Below are 25,993 nucleotides of genomic sequence, written 5' to 3'. Positions count from 1 at the left end.
ACCAAAACTCCTTGTTCAAAGTCATTTTTCTCTTTAAATAATATTACAAAATAGAGGATAACGGACTTAAGAAACAAAAACACTATTCACATAGATTCTTGCTTTAATGCTTCAATTAAAATATGAGTAATTAGTTAGTAGAAAATAATTTTAGTCACACATTATCACATCCATCCATATATAAATTAAGAAAAAAATAACTTTTCAATAGTGCAAAATCTACTTTCATGCAAAAATCAGAATACAAACTTAAGAACCTAGAATATATATAAGTGGGAAAGTAAAAAAAAAATTTGGTGTGCAGGTAAAATAAGCATTTACTCTATTGGAGCAATGTTCAAGGAAGTCTAATTTGAATATTTCCATTGGGAATAGATATTTAGGAGATCTGCCATATGTGTAGGAGGATCAAGTTTCACATTGACCTGGAACTCGAACACACATGCCTCAATAGCTAGTAGTTCTTCTACTATTCTTTCAGTAACTAATTTGGCCATAAGAAAGTGACTATGTGGTTTGACCAAATATCATTGGAAAGGTCTTGATGAGATGAACACAATGATTTTATCCATTTTAAGTTTTGAGGAAGTTGGAAAAGATAGAAAATCTTAAACCCCACTTCCACAACTATATCTTGGAGACTATGTCATCATAGTAACTCCCCCCTTTCTACCTTAGTAAGACGATGGGTGGCAAGGGGGTGTGTTAGAAAGTGGTATCAGAGCTTCCATTTTTAAAACTTGGACTGGATGGGATCTATCACAGTAGAAATGTAAAGAAAGGTTTCAACTCTAGACCTTTGGGAATAAATTGGTACCTTGTTAGAGAGTTAACAGAGTAGTAGTCCCAATGCTTGGATATTTGGAGCTAGGGTGGAGCTCAAGCTCTAAGTGTTGTAGCTTAATGTGCATATGATTGCATGTTATTTATAGCATTTGATTATGATTTGTATGTTGGTTTCGAGGATGTTTTTTATGCAGTTTAACAAAATAATAAATGCAATGGTATGTGCTTACTATTAGGCACCTTGAAGGTCTGGACAATCTCTTTTTGTGACCCTGGATGCATTTTGAATTGTTAATTTTGGCAGAACTTCCTACATGGTGGTGTGCATAATTGTTTGTAGTGTACTAGCACTATTAGTTAAATGGTGTATTCTTACACTCTTGGAATAAGTGAGCATGTGAATGTTTATGTGATATGAGGGATTGGGGAAATCCTTGTGTTTCTTGTATTACATAGCTTATTTTGTTTTTTACTAATATATATATATATATATATATATATATATATATATATATATATATATATATATATATATATATATATATATATATATAAATCTTTATTAGGATGTGAGACTTCCACAGTTTGCATAATATATGGAAAAGAGCCTCAATGGGATTGGAGGCATGCCATTTTGTGACTCTATTTGAGAGTAATGTATTTTGATGATTATCTACTAGTACTAGTTGTTGTACTATTTCATGTTAATTTCTTGCTTATACAAGTGGATGTTGGGTGTAGCACTGTGATTGAGAGATTTGGTGTTGATATAAGATTGTATGCATATCTATGGTGCATTTATAAATGTGATAATTATCAAATTATACAGATGATAGATTTTGATGTAACATATGCCTTTTAACTAACTTCTTGAGATTCTATATGCATGATAGCTAGCCTTGGTAAAGAGGTTGAACTTAATGGCATGATCGTAACAATCTTGATATATATATATCTATCTATCTATATATATATATATATATATATATATATATATATGAAAATTTTGAGATGTATGAACAAATTTAGAGTAGTGTGCTTAGTTTAGCATGGAAATATGACAGTTGGTATATTTGTTTATATTTCATTGAGGCACTAATTGTTGAAGTGTATGTGGTAGCACACAGGAAGACTCAGTGGTAGAAACAGGGGAAACATGAATGGAGAAACATGACATGAAGTAAAGAGGGGAAGCTCCTCTCGAAGAGCAGGAATTTTTAGGGATTAGAAGTATGAGCTCAGGGACTTGGAAGTTGAGCTAAAGATATGCAAATTAGAAATTAAAAATCTAGCTAGGAAACAACAAGAAATGGCTAAGTGGAACTCTAAACTACAAAAACATTTACATGAATTTCCATATTAAACTAAATCCTCAAAAGGAGAAAATGATATTGGAAGGAAGAGGCTCGATGAGTCTAATAAGGAAAAGAAACCCATATAATGTTTCTTCTATGGGGAGGAACACTTGAGAAGAGATTGTCTCTACCAGCAGAAAAAGGAGGAGAATAGCCCCTACAAATGATAGGGACATGAATCAATAATGCAATATTCTGAAAAGGAGGAGGGGGCATCCCATCAATATCCATAATATATGGAAACATATATTGAAATGGAAATTCCCCTGTGAGTTATTTGAAGAGAATTGAGACTCCAAGGTCACTAAGAGCCTTCAGAAAGTCTTGGACTAAAATAAATGAATGTGTGTGTGTGTGTGTGTGTGTAAAAGTGAAGGATGCGATGAACTCTGAGACTCATGGGAATCGAGTAAATTTTTGGGACTTATTTATTTTAATGCTTATGTGTTTAGTTTTTAATTTTTTGGCCTCATGGATTGTTTATTTCCTTGATTGTTGACTTGTGAATGACCATGTTGTTCTGTTGGATTTTTTTTTTAATGAGTGTTATGATGAATTTTGTTCTTGTATTGTTTTCTTTTGTTTCTTTTTTCATTTCCTTATGACTTTCATTCTTGGGGTCTTAGGAAAAATTCATTGGGTGTCGTAGAGAATCCAAAGAGTCTGATAAGAGCGTCGAGGAGGCCATGCACATAAATAAAGAGCATGAACAAAATGAGAAAGGTTGGGTCTAGACAATGGGCCAAGAAAACCATCGTTGTTGTATGTTGGAGCATCTCTCCTAAATATGACAACATGTAGGAAAGAAATCATGTACAGGATGAAAATTGTTTGTGTGAACAAGAGCAACAATACTTGGAGTTCTTTAAACCTCTAGTTTTATTTGACATGTTTTAATGTATGATATGTCCATGACTAAGTGGATAGTAGTATGACATCCATGAACATTGGTTGGATCCATGGGAAATAATGGATAGAGAAATGGCAGCCATGAAAATGGCACAACAAAGGTTCTCTAAACCTTGAGCTTATTTGATATATATATGAATATGTGTTACATTCATGAACATGATTGATTACTGAAGGTATGTTAAGCCATTGTGATTGACATATTTTGTAAGGGATCATTCTTGTCAAAGAATGATGGTTTAAAATTCAATTGATGGCTATGTGAATGGCTTGATGGGATAACATAATGAAGTTATCTAATGAGGTTCCTAGATGAATGATGAATCCATTGAGAAGGAGGGAATCCCTATCAATTATGATTTTAATATCATGTGAATATCATTCTTATATTGTGCCATGTTTTCATTATGAATAGGTAACACTGAAGGATATATCAGCAGAATGAAACCAATTTGATATGCAGAATGCAGGGACAAGAATGGCTTAATTGAATAAGCCACAAACCTAGGATTTGGGTCGTGGGTGCACATAGCAAAGTGTGGGAAAGACAATAGAGGCATTGTTTCATGGTGTCTATGGATAGAGATGGTGTGGTCTCTATATTTTCAATATTATTGTGTACATGTTGTATTATTCCATGTGTATTATGTATGTGCTATCTGGTAACATGTGTAGTCCTTGTATTGTATCATGTGTATATGTGTATGTATTGTGTTGTACATTATGTATATATGCAAGTGCTGTGTGATGTTTTGGGACATGTGGGTATGGGACTGTCTACATCTATGTGTTTGGATAGGGAGCTATAGCACTGTATGGTCCTGTGAGATTGGGTAGATAGATATGGGAATGTCTGGACTCATGAGATTGGAAAGGCGGGTATGAGACTTCATCGATATATGAAGGTGTGGGGTACACCTATATTCCTGTTGACAAAAGACTACTAGGATTAGTAGTTCCCATATTTGCAGGGTAGAAAATTGGGCTCTGTGTGTGTGTGTGTGTGTGTATCCACCATTGGATGCTTTCGAGAGTTAGGAAACTAATCCAATGTGAGTATGAGGTCGAAGAGAAGTGGACGCACTAGATTTTTTTGGGTTGGAAACCCATTCGGTGTGTGTACAAGAGGAAAAGAGGACATTCAATGCTTGCCAAGTTTGAAAATTGAACCACTATGTGTAAAGTAAAGAGCAATCCAAAGATGAGTATCAATATTTCATTGATTTTTATTAATTCCCAAATTATGAACATGATGATATTTTAATTTATGATAGTTGGTTTGTGAGCTAATTTGACTTGTTATGATAGGAAGAAAAATAAAATTGCAAGTTTCACATCATGAACAAATTGTTAATGAGGTATGGTTTAAATAATTGCAATTTCCTTATGACGAAACTAATGGAGATTTATGTGTTATGATGTAGGAAAGCATGCAATTTCCTAGTTTGTGTGGATGGACATAGCTGCAAGGTGAATAGCAGCAACTTGAAGGTATCAAAGTGCATAGTGACACATTGATTAAATATTTTAGGAACAGGGCCATTATGGGACGCTAGCACTCAATGGTGTCTATTGATTTCCATGAAGCATGTTATGATTGGTATGAAATTATTAAGGCATGGACTTTCCTTGGTTATGAAATCCTTCTTATGCAAGGAAGCCTTATCAAGGAATGGGTTTCCCAAGGAATTGAGAAGCAGAGAAGGGGATGCCTGAACTTGGAAGGTGATTGATTACACAAAAGGGGGATCTGATCACCTGAGGGACTGGGAAATAGAGAAGGAGATGCTAGAAAATGATATTGGTTTTCAAAGGGTCATGAGCATGGTTGATTGGAATCATAAGAAAATTGGAGGTGTTTTCGGAAGAAATGGGTCAATAACAATCAGCTGAAGGAACAAGTGTAAAGGAAAACAATGTTGGATATGGAGGTAGGTAACACTCCAGGAAAAATAAAAATATATCTAGTTGGATTGGGTGCAACAAGAGCACCAATAAATTGTAAAGGAGCCACAGAAGTTGTTGATTCAGTAAGATTTGTATGTTTAATTAGTTTCTAGGATTAGAACATCGAGGAAAGTGGTCCCCTTAAGAGTGTGGGGTTTGTGAAACCCCTAGTATACTTTTCCCTTGATTTTTGTAATGTAATGACACTCTGATATATTTTTATGAATAGACGTGGAGAGAGGGACCACATATCCATGATTTAAGGAGGAAGAGGAAAAGAAACTGTGTGGAGCTAGCTAGTACCAGTGTTTAATTTATGGTGCAATTATCAAGAAAATTAGAAGAAGCTTCTAAGATGAGATGAAGAGTCCAAGAGGAACATGAAGAGGCACCCATGAGAAATTGTAAAAAGGAAATTTCATAGCAATTTTGGGGTTAGAATTTTCCTCTTGGGGAACCATATGAGAAGTGATAGAAAGACCTATAAGGTTGAGGTAAGGGAATTCCCTGAGAAACGAAATAGTGGACAATGTGTCCAAGCCTAGAGGAGCTCAAGAATTTCTGAGGAAAATGGGAATGAATGTTTGCCAATAATTGGTTGAGAAACCATTCAAGATGCTTGCTAAAGAGATGATAAACCATCTGATTTTATAAGTGATCCTTGTACTCTTTAAGCTAAGTATGAACTCTTTAAGCTAAAACTATCGAAGGAAATTCCTCTTAGATCATGGATTTGGCTTAGGGGTGACTACTGCAAGTGATTATGGCGACATTGAGTCTAAGTTTGGGTGGAAAATTGAAGTCCCACCTTCAGTTTAGCCATTTACTTTCTTCTAAATGTATACATTTAGCTTAGACTTGTGAAATTAAAGATTTCCCTTGTGGAATTGAATGTGTAGCTCTGAGAAATGTTATACACCTATAGGATGTTGGTGCATGAGGTTCATTGATTGAAATGATTGATTGGTTTTTAGTTTCTCTTCTAAGTTTTGTCATGCATTTGTAAGCAAAATGCCTGAAGTTTTAATATAGTGTATGTGGATGTCATGTATATATTTTTCTTAGATCTATAGTGAGGGATTCCATACTCTTGTGTGAAATTGAGAGGTTATTCCTTGATTATTTTCTCAAGGAATAGGTCTATTTTTGTGTCTATTTCAAGCATGAAAATTCATATTAATACCTGTCAATGGAAAGAAAGACAATCTCTATTAATTCTATTGAATGGTTGCATTATAATATGTTGGCTATCAGGATTTGTTTAGAAATTGTAAGCTCAAGAGGAATAGCTCTCTCTCTCTCTCTCTCTCTCTCTCTCTCTCTCTCTCTCTCTCTCTCTCTCTCTCTCTCTCTCTCTCTCTCTCTCTCTCTCTCTCTCTCTCTCTCTCTCTCTCTCTCTCTCTCTCTCTCTCTCTCTCTCTCTCTCTCTCTCTCTCTCTCTCTCTCTCTCTCTCTCTCTCTCTCTCTCTCTCTCTCTCTCGCGCGCGCGCTGGATGCCATACTCTTGTGTGAAATTGAGAGGTTATTCCTTGATTATTTTCTCAAGTAATAGGTCTATTTTTGTGTTTATTTTGAGCATGAAAATTCATATTAATACCTGTCAATGGAAAGATAGAAAATCTCTATTAATTCTACTGAATGGTTGCATTATAATAAGTTGGCTATCAGGATTTGTTTAGAAATTGTAAGCTCGGGAGGAATAGCTCTCTCTCTCTCAATAGCTCTCTCCCTCTCTCTCTCTCTCCTTGGACCGTCCTTGGATGGCCCTAGAGGTTTTTCAAGTGGAGTTCGTTTGCAACCCCACTGGGATATTACTGCTAGGACGACATGTTGTCATGAAAACCTCCTGATTGATGTCGGTCATTGATGGTTGACACACACCTAACTGTCAAATAAACCCCAAAAAAACTTCCACCCATAGATTTCAAGTGGAGGTCGTATGTAACCTTGTCAATATTTTATTGCTAGGACAACGTGGTGGGGTGGGGAAGATTTCTAGGCATCTGATGTATCAAGGTGGAGGACCCCATATATAACTTATAACATGAATATGCATTTTTTCAAGGTGCGGAGGATTGGGTTGGACCCATGGCTAGCTTGGTAAGCATCATGGCTAGGAGCAATGTGGCTATACTCGATAAGAAAAAAAGAGATTAAGGTTAGTATGAAATGGTGACCTGGGGTAGGACATGTCGCTTTGATGATTAGAACATATGAAATCACCCCAGTGAATAGAAATCATGATGTCGCCCCAATGCCTCTACCCCAACGAGTTCCTATGGCACTTGGTGCAATCCCACCATGTGTGCAAACATGAGCAGAGTGGGGTTCCACATAAACCCAAAGGTTCTTCCCCAGTAGTTTTGTTCGGGAACTATGAAGGAAATCCTCAGGATTTCACTTCCAAGATGAGGTGGTGTAGAGGGGCCTACATGCCTCATACATACTATATATATATATATATATATATATATATATATATATATATATATATATATATATATATATATATATATATATATATATATATATATATATATATATATATATATATATATATATATATATATATATTTATATGTATATATATATATATATATATATTTATATGTATATGTATATATATATATATATACATATATAGATATATATATACATATGAAGCCCTAAAAAATAGTGATTCCCATGAGTATTGACCTTCATGAATGAGTCAGAAGTTTCTGGTACAAATTCCATGCAAACCTTAGGATTATGACATGGCATTAATTTGAATAGCCACTTGGGTGCCACGTGGCAAGTTGGTATGATAGGCCAAATTTTTAAATAACTATATATTTTGATTTGAGGTTGGTTTGAAGAAAATTTTATATTGTTGGAAAGGTCTTGACGAGATGAACACAAAAATGTTATCCATTTTAAGTTTTCACGAAGTGTAAAAGATCAAAAATATTAGACCCCGTTTCCATAATTATACCTTAGAGTTCAGGTCAGCATAATAATTACCCCATTTCTACCTTATCAAGACAATGGGTGGTAAGGGGGTGTGTTATGAAGGATTTATTTATTTCTCCTCTAATTACAAGAAAATCTTGGTACTGGTCAACATAAATTTCTCAAGCCTTATGGAAAGCCTGCTCATAGACTAGACTTTATGAAAATATCATCGTAGGGGGACCTTTTGTATAAACACTTTTTCATATTGACTATAACACAATGGTTACTTACAATCATGATGATTTAAAGGAATTTGGGATGACTTAATGAAATTAAAAGTCAATAATTCTTCCTTGGTGTGTGAAACATTTTCCAAGGCATAAATACAAAATCATATGGGAAAACCAGAACGAATTCTTTTATATTTTTTATGTAAGCCGTAGGAAATTCATGCGTGGATTGTCTAGTACGGTATTTATTTACGAATTAATCTATCGGGAATGAAAAGGGGCAAGACATGTGGGGCTCCTTAACAACCATATATTCTTGGATAGGAGAATTTTTCTTCAAAATACCAATCACCAATTGGATCAATACGAATTTTGGCTTCTTCTGAGATTCAGAGAGGTTTTGAGCATAACAAATTTTTCGTAAATGGGAATTACAAAAAAATGGAAGATGGCATAGAAGTGGTCACCATAATTTTATTCCTAAATTTTTACATGGTAAATGTGAATGAGAAGTGGATCAAAAGGTTTCTATTTACATCCCATGGTAGGAAAATAAGTTGAAAAGGAAATGGCGTCCATAATGTACCCTGACATGTATAAGGGAGGACTAGACTTATGGTTATTGGCTCTAAAAATATTAATGTGCTTGCATATATTATTAGACAAGATAGTTTCCCAATTAAATGAAAAACCTTTTGAAGCCCAGTGAATGAGTGGAAGCCATTCTAATGGAAAATGTGTAACTCCTTTTCTGCCGGAAAGCCTGCAAATCATTGAATCCACAAAGGCCTGTGTTGTATTTAGAGGGGAAATGGCATATTATTTGAAATATTATTCTTTGAATAATTGTTCACTAATCCTCCAAGGTTTAATCAATTCATACATACTCCTTTTAGACTCAACACATTATTTTTGAATAAATTTGTGTACAAAGTGTGCATTGTACTACAATTCAAGCTCGAGAAGTTTATACATAACTTGAAGGTTGTCAAGATAAAAATAACCCACAATTGTGCTTCCTGTAGTGCATATGGAAAGAGTAACCACATATACATGATTTACATCTATGTGAGTCATGTTTGTGTATGGAATAATTTTGGGTCTTGCAACAATTTTATGCAGTGCTAACTTGATCGCCATGTTAATCAAAGAAGTATCATGAATGGGCTCACCTAGTTCTATTTCTTCTGTACTTACTTCAATTTCACCCTTGAGTAGTTTGTACATATTATATCTGGAAGAGGTGATAGTGTATGTTTTTGTAATGACGGTATCAAAGAGCAAGTTGGCGTTAGGATTTTAATCCTCTAGGTCTTCAATTGTTGCCTGTTGGGATTTCTATATTTTCTTGACCCATGTTTTGAGTTTTGTAAAAAAATTGGGAGTCAGAGAGATGAGTTGACAAAGAAGAATAGAATGGACTTAAAATTTGGAAACAAGGTAATAAATATATATATATATATATATATATATATATATATATATATATATATATATATATATATATATATATATATCATTTCTGAATAAAGGCCATTAAACACTCAAATGATGTGAATTGCATACAAGGTGGCATCTTAACTATACATGTGTGAGAAAAATGAACCTTGAAAAGATATAATGTACTCGCAAAGGCACATTTCGTAATGGGAGACTTAAGGTCTAATGATATGATTAGAGGTAATTAAATATATATAAATCTAAGTTGTGGTGTGCCATGTTAGTTGTATTTGTAACAGTTCATGAAAGTGTCATGGTGGGACAAGGAACTAAATTTGTCAAAGGACATGAAAAATTAAGTTTTTTCACCTTTTAAGTAATGTTGAGCTAGCCATTACTACTGTTACATATATTGTATGGAAACTGATCACTTGTTATTCCATGACAAGAACACTTGCATAGCTAAATCTAGAGTTTAAAGCCAAATCATTATAGAAGTGATTCATCGATGTGCTATTGTAGTGTGTGATTTAGAAGTGTCGGGAGTGGAAATCCGTGACCTAACAGATGATAGGAGATGGAATTTGCTATGTTGTTTAACTAAAATTCATGTCACCATGGGATTGCATGTAATATTTTACTCCTTAATAAGAGAGTGGGACGTATTAATGGGAAAAGTGTACAGCATGTAACATAATCATTTTGTTTGGTTTTTTGCATGTTTCAAAATCAAATAATCATGGCTTTTATACATACAAGGAAAAACGATAAAAGGTGCATTTTAAACATAGGAAAAAGATAGAGAGGAAGGTTAAGGAAACAAAAAATTAGGGAACATGATTATAAACTAAATATTTCCATTTGGGTACACTATCTAGAGCACTAAAAATTACCCTTAAAAGTGTATGTCTGCACATGCTCTCCACACAAACTTTAGCTACAGTGATAAGTCTTCCTAATTCAACTATAACAACCCCAGGTTAAAGTTTCCTAGAATAAAGGATATGAAAGGAAAAATAATAAGACCAAGGTCATGGGACACATATTCCAAGTTTAATGTTGGGAAAATACTCTAGTGGGCATCACTTGTGGTTCAATAATGGCTATGGAAATTGGAAAAGGAAAAGAGGAAAAACTTGGCCTTTAATTATGAGAAATAAGGAAATTATCAAAAAAGTAAGGCGAAGAGACACAAATTTTCATGCAAGGGAAATTAAAGGAAAATTAAGAAAAAAGGAGACATCAATAACAAAAAAGCATCAAAGAAACAATTCACATATTTCATTAGTCCAATCTAGTTCTCTCCTTACACTCTCATCCACTCTATCACACTTGGAATATTCATGGAGCACTCTAGCATTCACTTGGATTTGGAGAACGAAAGTAGAGTAAATCAAGAGAGCACAAAGAGAAGGTTGGATCAACAGCTTCAGTAGGAAGATCTTGTACGTAATAGGTTTCATGTATGATTTCCTTGAGGGATGTGAATGCATGGAATATGAATTTATTTATTTGGTTAATTTAATATCATTGGCATGGATTTTTTCTAGTTTGACAGTGGTTTCAACCTTGCCTTTCCATTTCCTAGATAACCATGGTGTGATGGGATTCATTTTTGGTTGAGCTTTGGATTGGTAGAAGGTTTGGGAACCAAGTGAAGTGGTCTCAAGAAAATCCCAAGGGTTGGGATTGGAGATGGGTTTCTCTAGGAATCCCTCGATAAGTGGGTGGAGATAGGAAAATTCCTCAAGGTATGGTGAAGAAATTCTGAGGCATCCAATCTTGGTTTGGTTTTGTGACCTTGGGACTAGTTTAAGTGAGATCATGTTAGCTTGAGGGTGGGGGTTGTTTAACCTTTGGATTCCCTGTTTGATTTTATCTTAGTTTATCCCATGATATCCCATATTCTTTCTTGGAATATGGCACGGAGATGATTGGGTGAAATAAATATTTGGTTCAACCCAATATATGGTCAGGTGGTACATGGAAGTCCCTGACTTAGTTTAATTTTTCATAAGTTAATATGAGATATTCTTCTAATGTAATTAATGAGTGCATGTATTTTCTATTATGTGTATTTTATTGTTGATTTATCATGGTTTCTATTATGGTGTTGTATCGGCTACAACCACCCTCAAAAATTTTGCCTTCGCCTTGTTTTGGAGCCTCCCTTCCAACCTTCACAGCAACTTGCCTTGCTTCGTCAAGTTCGCAAGCTTCAGTGTCTTTCTTGCACAAAGGCAGCCTGTCGGTCACAACTTGATCCATTCCCCTCACAGTTTGTTCACCTAAACTTGGTTCAGCTACAGGCTGAGCAGTTTCCCCTTGAAAATTGCACATTTCTGGAGGGCAACTAGCCTTCCCTCCAGAGATTGCGCAATCCTCTCTGGCAACCTGTTGGGCTCCAGGATTGCACTATCCTACCTGCCAACACTTCCAGCAGGATTTGTGCAAATTTCCCCAACAAGGCTGCTCAATCCAAAATTTGGGCAAATTTGGGTAGCAGTCAGCTGCTCTGCCCAAAAATTACCCAAATCTCCTAGGCAGTCAGCTGCTCTGCCCAAAAATTGTACAAATATCTTGGGCAGTCAGCCTATCTCCCAACCATAAATCCACATTTCCTTCAAGAATCCGAACAACCTCTTGCATTTGCAGCTGAGTTGTCTCGTTCCCTCCAGGACCGAGCAAAGCAGACTTTCATGCATAGGCTACTTCTCCTAAGGTAGCATGCAAAGGCATCCCTTGTCTCAGGGATCTATGTTTAGCAGTTGGAGGTTACATGCATGAGAAATTCAGAAACCTCCCACCATGTGTTGCTTCCCCTAGATTTGTGGCATGCGCGTCACAACCTCGTTGTTATCAAAACTCATGAACCAGACGCTATAGACCTCATTCCTCGCATCAACCTTATAGCTTTGACATCCCAAACCACATCTAGGAGCATTTGGCACATTTAGCTCAGATGTTTTGGGGTAAGCCCGCTTCCCATGCCTTGTGTTGCATTTCTGTTGCCTTTTGTGTTTTTCTTGTGGGACTACTATTTGCTTGATTTCCTTGACTATTTTCTACCATTTACATGTATACTATCTTGTCCTAGCTTTGTTTTAGTTGTCATTGCTATCTCACTGTTGTTGCATGCGTGAAATTGTTTTGCACGGACATTCACCCAATCGATAAACTGCCTCACCCACATGCATGTTGATCTGTTTGTTGAATCTTCCATTCATGTTTTTCATGCACTTACTATCTTAGTTGCTTTCAGTTGACGGTCGGCGATTCGGGCCAACCTTGGCTAGACTCTGCCTTCACCAAGGCTGCATTACATAATATGGGGAATGAAGGCTCACCTTCCTCTCCATATTTGCACATTCCTACCCAGCACTGGCCTCCAAGACTGTTTTGTGCATTTCTTGAGGACAGTGGTTGCTTGGCCCAAGAAATTGTGCAAATTTGTCCCTAGGCCAACAGTCCTTCCCAGCTGGAATTGTGCATTGTGCAATCCCAGTAGTCAGCAACGATACTGGACTATGCATTGCACAGTTTCAGGGACCAGTCAGTCTCCCAGTAGCCCAGATTGTTCCTTCTGCAGTCTTAACAGTCAGTCTCTCGACCCCCCGGCTGAAATTGTGTAACCTTCATGATCTGTCACACCGGTATGTTGCAAATCAGTTCTCAAAGTTCACTTTGGTTTTTGACTAAAAAATTTATTGCCATGAGTGTTGCCATGTCCCTAGGTATTGAAGGTTCTCATCTGCCTTTCAGTAGTGTAGGTACAATGGTTCCCAGGAGAGCAAAGTCGAAGACACTATTAAGAGCACACCTTGAGATTCAGTTGATCAAGTGTCTATGGGCTTGCCTACTCATGAATACGTCAAGTTGTTCATAGACAAGGACATCAAGTAGTAGCATCACATCGAGCAGCATCATGAACAACAGCTAAAGGCAACATACCGAATGCAGTGAACACAACAAATGCAGCGAATGCAATGAATTCAAGAGGAAGGTTGTTGACAAAACAGGGGCAGAACAAAGTTTCAAACTAAAGATGATGAAATAAACTTTGGAGACTCAGGATATGAGGTGACAACACTACATGATGATCAAGCAAAGACAGGGAATGGAACAAAGAAGGAGTTACATGTGTTGAAATAACAACTCAAGGAAGAACATGAAGCTGCATAGACGAATAAGTGAGTTGCAGCAGGAACAGGAACGACAGTGGGCGTAGCATGCACTCACGGATGAAATTGCACCCGTACAAGTTAAAGATCCATCCCAGCAGCTAGCAAGGAGTAGACATGGTGAGCAGTTTTGTTGATCGAATGCAGGGGATTCAGTAGCATGCATGCTATTGTGTGCACACATGGAATCCAACTCATTCAGCACACTCACCAAAGCGAAGACAAGAAGCAAGTCCAACTAGAGTTGAATATGTACTTCAACAAGTTGATGCGCATTTCCACCAGCACACACTTGAAGATCAGTGATGACACTCTGCATGTGTGTTTCTAGTTCAGCCACACCCAAGAAGACCATGCACATGATAGCAGATGAGTTGGATGAAGGGGCTGAACCAATGCACCAATTGCAATGGAGGCAAGAATTTGCTTCAACAAGATGTCACCATAAGGTGCATGCACACCATCACAAACGACCAAGCTTGGCATCAGCTCATCACCTTCACCATCACAAGCATGTCAAAGAGTTGGTCTCACCACAATGGACCGAGTGTCAATGATGTCTTGCTTGTCTTGCTTAAGCTATGTTGTCTCACATGAGTACATGTGCATTGTAACGTTGAGTCATGTCAAGTCTAAGTCAAGTGTCAATAGTTGGACGTAACAGTCATATAGTAGGTGAAGAATCATGAGGGTAGTTGAATTGTCACAAAGGGGAATGTCAAGGGTCACCCCACCCTTTGCTATAAATATTCCCTCATAACTCATTGTATAGGCTTTTGGTCAGCCAAGCTTCTGATAAGACTATCTTGGAAAGAGCTTGGATAGTATTGTAATGCACCTTGGCTTCTCCACTGCACGGAGATAGTTCATCTCTTTGGAGGAGCAGGCAGATGTGGCTGTAACATTCCACTGATGGGGCTAGCAGGTTTACATGGATGTATTTTATGATTGCAACTTACACTTTTATATAATAAGATCCAACAAATTTTCATGCATATGTTGTTATTGTAGTTGGACTTCTCTGGTTGCCTTAATGATATATGTTGTTTAACTTACGTATTTGTGTATGAACTGATTCGTATGAAATTATATGAATCTTGTTGCAAATGTGTTGTATATGTTGTTAATGTTGTCACCATCTGTGTCGGCTGCTCTTTTGAACACCAGACAGACCTTTCACATGAACCTTGTTGTAACAACCATTGCACTCGTTCAGACTGATCCGTGAGTGTTGTACGTGTTATCTTACCTTATATGTTGTGACTACCGCATCCAAGTGGACTTCTTTGCCGAAATCCGTGTATGTCCTTTTGTGTTGTGTGTTCTTAGCCAAGTTGGGACTGATCCCTTTCAACCTGGAACTCACCTTCACCCTTATCTCCCCCCCTTATGTGTTAGAAACTCTCATACACCTTCTTTGACTCACTTCAACTGTCACACCCTTTCCACTGGTAGAGTTATCTTACTTGCCTCTATGTGACGTCGCGGTCAAGTCATTACCTTACAACCCACTGCTGGGACTCCTACACCAAATGGTCTGAGGTCTAATTGGGACTTCTTAATGGGGAGATCCCCTTGACATTTTGGTGGGTCTAACACCATCAACATCTGGTTATCTATTGGTTATAAGTATGTTTTTATGATGTGATCTAGCTATGGATCTTATTTGTCATTTGATAAATTATTGGATAGTTGATGAATGCATGGGCTAACAAGTGTTATTGCCGCTAGCTAGAGAGGGCATAGAGCCTTCTTGGTGAGTCTCAGATGAAGTTCAGAATTTTATGATCAGATATGCATTCATGACCTGTAGTTTATATGTTTATCATATGTTTGATGAAATGTATATCATGTACTATGCATGTTTAGGTTAAGATCTTGTTCAATTTTTGAATGGTTAGCCTTTTTATCACTTTATTTATGTTTTTGGAAACTTATAGGTAGTTTTGGGTAGTGGTATGGAGGCTTGCCTGGAAAAGTACATAGATCTCATGAACACCTGCATTCAACTGAGGGATTTCCATCATAACCATTGGCATATAGGCCTATGAATTCAGTTACATCCTCCCAACCGCATGTATGTAATGTTATGAGTGTGGTTGGGGAGTTTCTCTTGTGAAAACGAGTTATGGCTTAGGGATTGATCACCTATGGTGGTTTACAGGATCATGAGTAGTTTGTAGTCCCTGAGGGATGGTTGTAAGTTGTTTCTTAGTCGGCCCCACTTCCATAATTGGTACTTGATGTTAGGGTCATATCATAGTAACACTCGGCTCATGTTTACACTGGAGAGCTTGTAAAAGTGGGTAAATGTGGGGTGGGGGGTTACATCGACAATATTTCCATGTCTAAATCTAGTGGAAGGCATGAGTGTATGTATAGCATATCCAAAAAAAAAACGGTATTTCTCACTGTAAATGCTTGGTATCTTACTAATTTCTAATAGTTTTGCAATCATTGATATTACTGGCTCATAAATATACATGACCATGCATTAGTAAAAGACATAATAAAAAATGTCATAATACATAATTGAAATATTCACAAACTATTATAGTTATCTAAGTATCTGAAAATGGTTGCAAAGACCATTTTTATGTTAGCTACAAGCACTTCCACTCTTCAATTTACCATGACAACCCCATATTCCTTTATATGCGTTAAATGCAAAATGGAATTATATGACTAGAGAAATCATTACACCGAATTCCAGATATCTGCACCACATTTTCAACACAATTTATTCATTATTTGGTTTTCAGTTTAGCTTGTGCGGAATATTGGAACTTTCCTTTTATGTTCGCAATTTTGCACATATGTTAGTTCCATACAAGCCTTTATTATGCATATATATCAATTCCACATAAGTTTTTATTCCATACAGACTTGAACTCTGGAAAAAAAATTACTATAGTGATGAGTGTAATATTTTAAGAAATTCATATCTTCATGGGTAATTGCATTAGACTTGGTAAGGTTTTTGGAAGTGAGATATTTGAAGCATGAGCCTAAGGAGCATGCTATAAAATTCACATCATGTTGTTAGGGTCAAAAGTTTTTATTTGTCGAATGTTTTCGAATTTTCTTAATTTTCAGTTTGAATAAGTCAAATTTATAGTCAATGTCATTTTCATAAGTTTGAAAGTCACCATCCGACATTTCCATGAGTTTAGTCATCAAGTGATCCAGTTAAAGCATGAAGCAGTATTGAGTCATTGGGATTCATGGTTACATATTTTTGAACAGTCAAGTCATGGGTTATGTGTCAGTTATGTGTATGTCTGAAATTTTTTCTTGAGATCATTGCAGTCAATTTTTGTTGCTCAAGGAAAATGGTCTTTGGAGTATATCCTATTTCTTATTCCCCCCTCTAATATACCCTTGTTTCCCTAGTTTCATAACCTAAATCTTCCATTATCCATTAATCCCTTTCCCTATTACCTATCCATCACTCATATATCTTTCATTTTCCCCATCCTATCCTAAACCCATCTCCTCAAAAGACCATGAGTACACGCTATGCATGACATAACCCATTTATTCCCCACTATCCAAGAATGCATACTCCCTAACATTCTAATGGTTCCCATACACAAATCATCATACTATCCCAAATGCATTTCCTCATTACATCATGTTGTATGATAAATTAAATGAAAATTCAAATTAAACAAGTGACCGCCTTAATTTCCATACCATGTTCTCACTCTAGGTCATGCTACGCAAATCATAAAACTTGGAGGCCTCATATCGAACCTTATAAAAGACCAATTTTAGTTTTCAGAAAAGCATAGTGACACCTAGAAGGAATTGGTGACCACTGGAAATCATTGTTTCATGGGCAATGCTGCACACTGGTTCACTACATACAACATTGCTCAATCGCTACACAACGACTTCCTAGTGCTACAAAGTCACAAACTAATTCGATTTTTCACCTTCTGCAAGTCCTAGGGTAGGAGGCCTTGACATTTTTCCTAAGTTCATGTTAATGAGCCTAAGTCGAGTTCATTAGAGTCATGATTGTCCTTTATTTCCACAAGCACTACGCATGCTATGTGTCAGCCAAACAATGATTAAAAAGATCTAAATTTTGGCTTTGGTTATGTGATTAGAGTTTGGAGAGCTATCGTGTGTGGAGCTAACTTATTAAAGGGTCCATTGGTTTGGTAAATTTTCCAGTAGTATCACTAAATATTAGTACTCTTTGTTTCACATTGTGAAGTTTGTTACCTTTATAGTCTATGGTTGTTACTATCATATGCAAAGCCAAGGGTTGTTGTTGTCAAGTTCATTGTTGTCCAAATATCAGGAGTGAAGTAGTTGTTTTCATTCTTGTAATCTTCCACAAGGGTCAAAGGAAAATTGTCTGTCTATTTCCCTATGTATAAGAGTAAAATGGCTCCCATTGTGAGAAAGGGAGGTGAAATCATGCGTGTCAAGCTGAAAACCTAGCACTAGTCAATTCCAGTCCAGCAATTAGGGTTGCCTTTGAGAATTCAGGATGTATTCCTTTTTGTGAAAAGGTACAAGTTGTAGGTCACCATACACAATTGGCTAACCTATTTTCTTTAAATCTCAAGGATGGAAAGGTAAAATTAGGGAGCCTGGAACTGATTGTCTCTGAGAAGCTGATTGTTGATGCCACAACCATACCTACAAATGGAGAGAAATGGTTTAAGGGAGATGACCTGGATGCTACATTCTTCAAAGAGTATGTCAAACCATAGTATAAGAATAAATTTGATACCACTTTTCCCAGTACATATCTCCAGGATCACCATGGTCAGTTGCTTAAAGTTATTCAGAGATATTTCACCTATGAGGGTAGGTTCAGTAAAATATATCAGTACCATCTCAGAATTTTGATGCATTTCACTGAAAAGAAGCCCATGAACCTATCATATTATTTGTCCAAAATTTTAGTGAGGATGGCAGAAAAGGTGTAGGCTAAGAAAGAAAATCACAGGTCTAGTTTATTTCATTTCTCTTTGATCAAGATTTTGGTCATGCATGAACTTGACAAAAATAATATTTCATGGCAAAGTTTTCTGTCAAGTCTTGGTTTATTTCCTCAAATAGATTTTTCGCCCATGGATATTTTTGAAGATAAAGAAGAGCCTAAATATGAACCAATAGATGAAACAATAGTAAATAAATTAGATCAAAGCCAAAGACAAAGAAAAAAACCAAGCAAGAAGTCAATCACAAAAGAAAAGAAGAAGGTTCAAGCATCAGAGGTTGATGTGGCAGAAGTTCTAACAGCAAAGATTCAGTTGACCGAATTGAAAGCAGAGGAGATAGTTAAATATGCACAATTATTATTGAGACCTAGAACTAGGTCAAAGGGCAAGTAGGTTTTTCAGGAGCCAACTCCTCAACTAGATTATGTTGCTCTAGAAGATAAACTAGAAGAGGAAGATGCTTAGTTTGTGTTGAGACCTATAACTAGGTCAAAGGCCAAATAGAGTATTGAGATATCACTTGAGGATTTAGTTGAAATGCCAACTCCTCAACCAATAGATGACATTTCAGGAGACAAAAAAGAGCAACAAGTAGAGAAAGAACCAGATGTCCAGATGAAAGAAGTGGATGATGAAGTTGTCAGGATGAAAGATACTCTCGCAAAGGTACAGCTGAAGATGGCCTTTTTAAAGATGAAAAATAAATATTTTCGATGTACTGCATCACAAGAAGCTCAGGAAAAATAAGGTTCAAAGGCACCCCTCAAGCCTACTACACAGGATAAGGGTAAACAAGTTATAGATGTAGAACAGGAGAAAGAGCCCAAAGTAAATTATATAAGACCTATAACCAGAGCATCAAAACTCGAGCAAGGGTGAGTGCAGCAAATGAAACAAATAGCCTAATACCTAGATAGACCAGTTTTGGTCAATGGAGGGAGTATCATAGGTATCTAGAGGAGCTTGAGGAATGTCAAATGAAGGTGATGCAAATATCACAAGGCAATGAATATTTCAAGAAATTTTTTGGTCAACTGATTATGGACACTGATAAGGAAATGTTATAAGCTTGTAAAGAAATTAAAAGAGAAAAACATTTCCTCAAGTGGGCTCTCCCTAAAAGGAGGCAAGTTAAACGGTACTACATAAGGAACCTGGTTCTGAAGAGAAGGGTGATGATCATGAAATAGAAGCTATCAAAGGCTTGAAAGTTAGTAAAGAGGTATAGAGAAGAAGCTAGATTGTTTGCACCTGGAAACACACCTAAACCAAGATCCAAGCTACAAGCAGCAACACCCAAATGACCTCAACCATTAGTGATCAAAGAAGATAATAATCTGTCAAAAGGTACAGAAGTCAGGCCATCTTCCAAAAAACCTTCATCTAGTAAGAGAAAGAAGAGATAATGTTTTTTACCGAATGATAAAAAAAATTGATGGTTGTTGAAGATTGTCAAAGTTGCATAGAAAAATCCTTTCAGTTTTTGCAAAGGTTGTATGCATCATTTTTTTTCATCATGAAGGTTGTCGTGCACAGTCTCGGAGTGTTGATTATCTAGCTAGGACATGTTTTGAATTTTGAGGTAGGAAAAGGAGACATAAGAATAAAGTTGAAATCTTGTTACACAGCACTACGCAATTGTTTGCACATGCTACGCACAGTTTTGTGTGGATTATTAAGGCTGCCATGTGTCAATGGAGGGGTGATAGAATGTTTTGTTTCATCACAAGCTTATTCATCACCTAATCATCAGCCAGGTGTCTTCTATTACGTGGAAGTTTATGCCAACATGGCATGCTACATAGTTGTTGTGCAATACAGATTTGGTAGCAGGCTATTGTTTCTTATTTTTTATTTCTAAAGGCATGGTACGATGACTAGGATAAGATTTCTCATGGATTAGAATGGTGTCTAGATAGGATAACATGATAAGAGCTAAGTTAGTTTTTTTCTTTTTGCTACTAAGAAAAACTAAAGATATTTTTAAAAAACTTGCTACTTTTGTGATTATTTCGACTTGTCTAATGGATAACACATTCATTGTATCTAGTCATAATATTTTTGAATATGTAAGGCTATTTAATGCCAAATGATACAAGCTAGAAAGGTTTGGATGTTATTGTGAATTGTTTCAGAGATATTTGTGCATTGTGATATTTTATTAATAATAATGCTTAATGTTGAAGTTATTCTAGTGAGCATTATGAAGATACTTGTGGTATGATGCTTCGAATTTGTTTCCCTCTTGTGTATTTGTGACCTTATTTAATTTCTTCCTTAGTCTTCTTTAAGGGAATAATGGAACAACTATATTAGAATTCATCATGCATGCTCTTGTTTAGCTGTGCCTAAATGTTTCAATTGCAAATGAAATGTGTTATGCCTTTAAATACTATATTTTCCCTCTTAATACTCACTCATTGAAAAGTAGTAACAGAAATCTCATTTGTTCTATCATGTGTGGATGAGTTTTTTTATGTTCATTTTTCGTTGTACTACAATTGTTTTTCCTATTTGAAGTATGTGCTAGACAGGCCTCTGTGTATGTAATTGGTTGATATATGCATAGGTATGACGAGCTAGTAATTTTATAATCACATGCATAAATATTCTAGAACCCTTCACCAATTTCTAATAAACTTTAAAAAAAATCTCTTCATATCTGGTCTTTGTTTAATATGTGCTCCAAATTATCTAGTTTTTAGGTTTTTTCAAGTGAGGGAACTCCCTCCAGCTAGAAGAGGATAGCTTCTAGCCAAAAGCGGTTTGTCGTTACCTCTGAGGCCTTTTTTCCTCAACCTAAAGGGATTCATAGAGTGCTAACACATGCGACGTTAATTTTTATGGAGATTGTAAGAATTTCTTGTCTTTTTATTGTCATTAGCCATGCTCCACTGACTTTTTGTTAAGCTGCAATTTCTTATGTGCAGTTCTGTATCAGGATGCAAAACTTTCTATTAACTGATGTAGAAATCCACGTCTCACAACTCTTATGCGGGAGAATTGGTGTGTAGAGAAATGTGTGTGCAGAACAAGAAACCCATTTCTTTTGCACCATGGAACTTATGTTTTTATGTGTGTAGTTCCACACATACTTTAGTTCTCCATGTCTTTGTTCCACACATATTTTAGTTCTGCACAATTTTTGATTCTATACAGACTTCAACTTCATGCAAATTTTAGGTATAGTGGTGCATCTTATAAGAAATTCATTCCTTAGATATTTGTGTTAAGACTTGGTAGTTTTTTGTCAAAGCAGAGGACTTATGGGACAAGCCTGAGGATCACATTGAATCTCGTGCAACACGACATCAAACCTTCCATTTATTGTAAAATTTTCTTATGTGTTTCTTACCATCAACTGTGCTTCATTGTATTACTGTTGAATTGTAAGTGATTACATTCAGTCGTGTGACCGGACTTGAAACTTTTTAAATGATGGAAATCCCATCTTGTGGGTTTTTTGTGGGAGAATGCATATGCAGAGAAAGGAATGCATTTCTTTCATAGCCATGGAATTTGACCCTACTAGTTACAATTATCACGATGTATGTGGATTTGCATTCTTAGTGCATAAATATACTAATGATGTTGTAAATATAGACTAGGTTTTAAATCCAATAATAATTAATCATATTAAATAATATCTCAATCTAAATTCCAAAATCAATGGATAATAATAATAATAATGCATGGGAGTTGCTCAACAACTCCATATATCTAGATTATGTTAACAAGTGAGCAGAATCCATGTAACTAACAAAAAGAAATTACTTACTAGATTCTTAAATACAATTAATGCTAATTCATGGTGTGGGGTGTTAATTGTATTTGGAACAATTCATGAAAGTTGCAGGGTGGGACGGGAAATTAAAATTGTCAAAGGACATGAAAAATCAAGGTTCTTCACCTTTTAACTAATGTTGAGTTGGTTATTTCCATTGTTACAGATGTCATAGGGAAACTATTGACATCTTGATCCATGAAAGGAACACTTGAAAAAACTAAATGTAGATTTTAAAGCCACATCATCGTGGAAACGATTCAGCGGTGCGATATTGTAGTGTGTTATTTAGAAGTGCTCAAAGCCATGATCCAACCAGTGATGAGAGACAAAAATTGGTATGTTATTTAACTAAAATAGTCATGTGTCACCATGGGATTGCATGTAATATTTTATGCCTTAACAAGAGAATGGGGTGCATCAACAAGAAACGTGTAGGACATGTAAATTTTATTTTTTATTTTTAGTTTTTTGCATGTTTCAAAAGCAAATAACCATGAATTATCTGTATGCAACAAAAAGGGAAATTCATTGCTACATAAATCATTACACCCGACTAAGCAAAATCCAAGTAACTAATAGAAAGAAAGTACTTACTATATTCTCAATTTTTGGACTATCAACAAAGGCTAAAAACATTTAATCGCTTATTTTTCCAAAATTGTTTATAGAATTTTAAGGTTAAATTGCAATTGTAGAAGACTTATCCAACTTGGAATTAATCAAACAAATTGTAATCTATTATGAGGGCTTATTTTCTCAACTAAACAAATTTTTTACTTCAACAATTATGTAATAAAGTAGTGTTTATTTCTCACTTACTAGAAAGAATTTTGGAACTCGAAACTAAAAAAATTTATGACTTAATATCCAACTATACAATAATTATCATATCAGAAAAGAAAAGAAAATAGAAAGTGGTATAATAAGTATTCCTTCTAACATCATCCAACAAATTTAATAGATTAAGTCAATCATTAAAATCAATATTACACATGCAACACAAATCTAATATACAAAACTATTGTTGAATGTTTATATTCATATTGGTCAACAACAAAAAATAGATATAATGTACAAGTTAAAAGGATAAGATGAAAAATTAGCATTCAATTAATATTTTTGGTCAACACAATAGCATTTAGAGCGATACAAAATTTCATACAAAACGTTATCAGAATTCTTTACAGAATTTTTCAATAGACTCAGAGCTTCTAATCAATGGAATAACATTGTGATCAATACAAGATTTCACAGAAAACATTGTCTAGGAATTCTTCTCACCATTTGTTAACAAAGAATATAAAAAAATAGAATAGACTATGCTTGAACAGAGTAATCAAACAACAAAAAAATAGATTAGGATTGACATCAAAGGACTAGAATTGAAAACAGATTTCTAAACTAATCAACTTGATGACTTTCATTAATAATTTAACATGTACAAGAAGTAATTTTCATACACAGGTTCTAAACATATAAAAGGGAAACCAAATAACAATTTTCATACATATAGATGCTAAAGGTGTCACAAGGGAAAAGACAAGGAACTAAAAAGTGATATAATAAGCATTGTTTCTAACATCATATAACAAATTTAGCATATTAAGTCAAATTATAACCCATCAAATTTTCTATCTACTTTCCCATAACACACAGAGAAATATACAACTCCAATAACATTATGAATTAATAAACATAGAAATAGAAACCTATCTAAATATGATATCCATGATTAGAACAACCATCAAACTAAGTGATTTATGTAGACAATTTCCTTATATAATTGTATCACCTTGCCACACTATGATACTAGGAAAGAGAAAAATGTGTGTCCATATTCTATCCACTAATACAATGATAGAGAGCAACCAATATATCCACATCACCAAAAACTCAATCTAGATTTAAATCCCAATCATGATAATAATCATTAAAATCAATACTACACATGGAACACAAATCTAATATGCAAAAATATTGTGAATATTTATATTCATATTGTTCAATAACATAACATTAGATATAATGTACGAGATGAAATCAAAAGATGAAAAATTCATGTTCAATTAATACTGCTAGCCAACGCAATAGCATTTAGTACGATACAATATTTCATATAAAACATTATTGGAATTCTTTACAAAATTTATAACCCATGAGATAGGATTCATACCAATACAATATTTCAGAGAAAAAATAATCCCATAATTCTTCTCAGTATTCATTAAGAGGATCAGAATATTTAAAATTCAATAGACTATACTCGAATAAAGTAAACCAACAACCAAACAACATAGCAATATAGCTACCAAAGTACTAGAACTAGAATTAAAAACAGGCTTCCAAGCCCTTGATTTATATATTAAATAATGTCCAATTTTTTAGATACTGAAAATAATGTTTGGTGCCTAAAGAAATAATCAAAATTATGATACTTAATCAAAAAGGTCATGGATTTGTCCCAAGAAAGATGGGATTGGTCTCATGTGAACCAATAATGTAGATAAGGTACCTGGAAGGAAAACAACAAATTGTAGTCAACAATGTTCTTAAATCATTCATAACATAATGAAAATATCTTAATGATCAAAGACTGGAAAGAACTAGTCAAGTCATTAACATAACTAGTTAATTGTCAACTTGGATCAATGATTTATTGGAGGAAGTTATTTAGGCAATATTGAATCTAATCTTTCATTGACAGAGTAATGGAAGTAGCCTGATCTTCATTGACATTAACAAAATTAACTAACCATTTTCTAATTTACGCCTCAACAAAATTAGTTATATTATCAAAGTCCTTTCCCATTGACTCTTTTAAAGTGTTCAATCTAGCCATTAAATCATTCTTTGAAATTAAAACATTGTCCTTTCTCATGCATGGGCCCTACAGGTCATCAATAATTTTAAGTTTTTTGAGAAAGGACAAGCCCCTTCTATCATTTAACTTATTACATTCAGGAATTATCTCCTCTAGTGTGTTGATTTCCACATGCCATCTAACTTTGATCTACTTCATTCATTTATCCCCTGGGAGCTTTTTCTCTCTTATCTGTATTTCATAGAGTGAATCAATCTTCTAAACAAAAGTATATAATTCATTATCAGTGAAATGTCATGTCATACTCAAGGTCATTTTTAACCCAATTAAGAAAACATTTAATTCTTTATGTTAAATTCCTCACATGGGAAGCTACTTCCCATGCATCTTCAATAATGTTCAATCTTTTGTTTATATTACTAACAATAAATTATTTTAATCCATTTAGGAGGTGAGATACTTTGTTAAATATATGGGGTGTGTTAGGTGTAGAAATTCCTAATCTGGGCACTTGTATTCTGAGTGGATTCATAAACAAAGGAATGAGATTTAGAGCTTCTTCTAGCTTTTTTATTCTTTTTTTGAGATCCAAGTTTTTTGCTTCTTGTTTGTTAAAAGAGTGTGCCAATGCCTCTCTAG

This window comes from Pinus tabuliformis, chromosome 9 (genome assembly GCF_031772625.1).
Source record: "Pinus tabuliformis cultivar Carrire ecotype Pingquan chromosome 9, CPIR1, whole genome shotgun sequence".
NCBI classification, from domain to species: Eukaryota; Viridiplantae; Streptophyta; class Pinopsida; order Pinales; family Pinaceae; genus Pinus; species Pinus tabuliformis.
The sequence above is the reverse complement of the archived record's forward strand: the minus strand, read 5'-3'. Positions refer to the sequence as shown.